The 4,008-nt window shown below is 38.5% G+C and overlaps 1 pseudogene; it reads right to left on the reverse strand.

The window, feature by feature from the left end:
- Positions 1–687: 687 nt before the first annotated feature.
- Positions 688–3,031, reverse strand: LOC108975404 (annotated as a pseudogene).
- Between the last annotated feature and the right edge of the window lie 977 nt (positions 3,032–4,008).

A 4,008-nucleotide genomic window follows, 5' to 3' on the forward strand; every position in this document is an offset into this window, starting at 1 on the left:
AGATAACTATTGTCGAAAAATTTGGTATTACATATCATAATAATTAGTCTGAACAGTAAAACACAATTTTTATTGTAAGATAAATAAAGAGATAATTATAATAGCCATGTTTCTTATACTTTAAGCATAAATTTTTGTAATCACAAACTACATACACTTTTTGTGTGTCAGAATTTGACTATACGCCGGCGATCAGGAATCATACACGTTCCCAAAGGGAGTGTTTGACCGTCCTAACATATTTACCATATTATTTTTTAAGTTCTAAGCTAAGATTTTAAATAAATAGGATTCTTAAAGTAATTATTTTTTGATCTGCAATATCTCTATACTAGTAAAAAGTAGTTTAAATTCGCTTACGCAACACTATTTTGCATTGCTCAATAGTAATACTGGCATAAATATTAGAAAAAAAAATGATTGTTTGAAATATACTCCATTTGAAATTATCCTAATCGATAATAACTTGTTTGGCCAAAATAAAAATACAATTCAAATTCCTTAATTTTTAATAGCGGTTCATTATTATCCAAATTACATTTTTATGTTTTTTAAAGTTTAATTATCAATTTCCAAATCGTTCGTAATCGACTATAAATCGCTACTTGCCCACCAACTTCTATTTGATGAGTGTTGTTTATTATTTGCTTGGCTGTTGTTATTAGCGTTGTTGCCATTATAGTAGTTTTATGCAAACATAAGTAGTTCTTTCCGATGTTGTATCGGTCTTGGTGGAGCTGGGTCCCCCCACTCTCCCAATTCGGCATCATAATATTGCGCAGCATGATATGGTCGCAATTCCCATGGCACTTGCTCTTCCATGGAGGTCAATTGTACACCCAAATGATATTGGTAATACATTCGCGATCGATACGTTCCTCACCAATATGTAGCTCACCAATAGGTTGTCCACGACAGATAAGCTCAGTGAACTTGACTTTCAATAGGAAGGTAGAATCGCAACGCATGTCTTAACGACGGTATCCCACAATTTTTCATCTTTGAGCATAACACGATGGAACCAGTCAATTAATTCGCTCAACTGGTAACGCTTTGGTCTGCAAGGTGGATGTTGAGTGTTTAGCATATTAGAAAGTATGTAAATTCGATTTTGCTCAAAACCTACCCAACAGCTTGATCGGGATCCTTAGCGCAATTGACAATAGCTTGTTCAACATCCGAACAGCACATTCACCGTAGTAGTTGCTCTTCAAAAAGTTACTTCCACCCTCAAGCACAAAGCTCATTGGTTTGGGACTAACGTTTAAGGCAGACAAATAATCAAATGTTGTACACCAGCTTCTTTGCTGATTCTATTAAAAAAAATTAAAAAATACATGGTAAATCTTTTGAAATAAAGTTTAATTTTAGCTTACCCAGCAATGCGACGTGCACCTTCCACGAGCACGTCATTGAATTTAAAATTTTATCTCGAATTCACGACCAAMTWAGTTGATAACTACATTTGAGTACTTCACAGCATCGCGTGTCGCTTTTTCATCTCTTAAATCATAGAATTGGAACAGCACCTGACGCAATACGCAGCAATTTTAACGAATGCATATATGCTTTTTATTATAGTGAATAATTGTAGTAAGAGTAGATTAGAAGAGGGCGCGTCTCACGCCTTATACCTAATAACACGGTAAGGTTTTATACAGCATTCATCGAATGTAATTGCAAAATCGACGGTTAAAACCCAGATACTGCACTTAAGAAAACACAGACTTGATCGTTCCTTTTAAATACGAGTATTGCATTGTGTATAAAATCTCACCTTCTAGGTCACACACTTTTTGTTAAAACGAAAAATGCACAAAATTCAATATAATCGTTAAAAATGCACTCAGAAATTGTTGTTACAAAATTAGTTTAAAACATTAAATATATATTATATACCATATATGTATATATATAATGATAAAAAATGGATAACAGCCGGTTTTAAAAACGTTAAATATATCTATATATAGGCGAGTAACTGCGGAAGGGAATCGGGATGCTGCGATGCTGCGAAAAGCGGGGGTGTATACCGATCGACGTCGTATCGACAAAAGGGGGCGCGACATTCTTTCTCTTTTCATTTATTGTAATTAGACTGAAGAATGTCATCGCGTTTGGATGCATGCGCGTGTAAATGTGTNAAATAAAGTTTAATTTTAGCTTACCCAGCAATGCGACGTGCACCTTCCACGAGCACGTCATTGAATTTAAAATTTTATCTCGAATTCACGACCAAATAAGTTGATAACTACATTTGAGTACTTCACAGCATCGCGTGTCGCTTTTTCATCTCTTAAATCATAGAATTGGAACAGCACCTGACGCAATACGCAGCAATTTTAACGAATGCATATATGCTTTTTATTATAGTGAATAATTGTAGTAAGAGTAGATTAGAAGAGGGCGCGTCTCACGCCTTATACCTAATAACACGGTAAGGTTTTATACAGCATTCATCGAATGTAATTGCAAAATCGACGGTTAAAACCCAGATACTGCACTTAAGAAAACACAGACTTGATCGTTCCTTTTAAATACGAGTATTGCATTGTGTATAAAATCTCACCTTCTAGGTCACACACTTTTTGTTAAAACGAAAAATGCACAAAATTCAATATAATCGTTAAAAATGCACTCAGAAATTGTTGTTACAAAATTAGTTTAAAACATTAAATATATATTATATACCATATATGTATATATATAATGATAAAAAATGGATAACAGCCGGTTTTAAAAACGTTAAATATATCTATATATAGGCGAGTAACTGCGGAAGGGAATCGGGATGCTGCGATGCTGCGAAAAGCGGGGGTGTATACCGATCGACGTCGTATCGACAAAAGGGGGCGCGACATTCTTTCTCTTTTCATTTATTCTAATTAGACTGAAGAATGTCATCGCGTTTGGATGCATGCGCGTGTAAATGTGTTAATGTGTGGTGTTCTCTCGCGTGATGATTTGAATGGTTGATTCGGTGTGGTGAATTGATGTGAATGTGATGCGACGTCGCTACCCATTTAGCCATCCCGGCCCCCCTAGGCGAGTATTTAGCATAGAAGCCGCTGTAGTTGCTGTAGCGTAGCTACAACGCTGCTGAGACCTGTTGACCGGCGGGATTGCCGTTTAAGTTCATGGCGCCGTGTTGATGTTGCTTGGTTTTGGCGCCAGGGACGGGATTCTGCTCGAGAGGGTCCACGCCGGCGGTATGCCGTCACAGGAGTTCTTTGAGAACGCCTGACGTTACCGCTGGTGCGAGGAGCCGGTGGTCGCCCAGAGTCGCGTCTGGTAGTGCGGTGCAGCAGCGTATGATGAGCCCGCACACAGATTTGGTAACGATTATGTGATGGGCGCTCCTGAGTTGCGTGGGACATAGGGGGCAACGAATTCATTGCAGATCCGCTGATAATGCGGATAGTGCTGTCGTGCTTTAACGCGGAGCCGATGTAGTGGTGGAGCTTGTCGTTGTTCGAGGCGCTGCCGGTGCAATGTTGGTCCGGGGTGCTGCTATTGAGGCAGCTTCAGAGCGAGGGGCGRAGACTGCCGAACGCATGGTTGGCGTTGACGATGATACCATATCCTCGTCCATATTACTCTGTGAGAGAAATGATGATATTAGTAATATATTGTGAAATTTACAATAATATGGACTTTTGTGCCACGATATGTGGCATGAATAGGAGGTCATTAATTTTTTTTTTTTTTTATCAGACATTTATGTTAAGTCTTTTGTTTCGTTTATGTTATTCGAAGTTTCGATTTGGTAAGCGGTTTATGTTTTATCGATTTATTGATTTATTAACGGGTTCGGTTTTACGTTTCTTTATCTTCAGCGGTTGGTAGAAAGCATAGTTTGACGAGCGGTCTGGTTAGCGTTCCGGTTTGGGTGCGGAGATCAACTACTCGAACATGTCCGTCGGTCTCATAATGAAGTTGTTTTATGCGGCCGAGTCGCCATTCCGTAGGAGGGAGACAATCGTCTTGTATAAGGACGCAGTCTCCAAG

The sequence above is a fragment of the Bactrocera latifrons genome, unplaced genomic scaffold, assembly GCF_001853355.1.
Source record: "Bactrocera latifrons isolate USDA-ARS-PBARC rearing strain unplaced genomic scaffold, ASM185335v1 scaffold_641, whole genome shotgun sequence".
Classification (NCBI taxonomy): Eukaryota; Metazoa; Arthropoda; class Insecta; order Diptera; family Tephritidae; genus Bactrocera; species Bactrocera latifrons.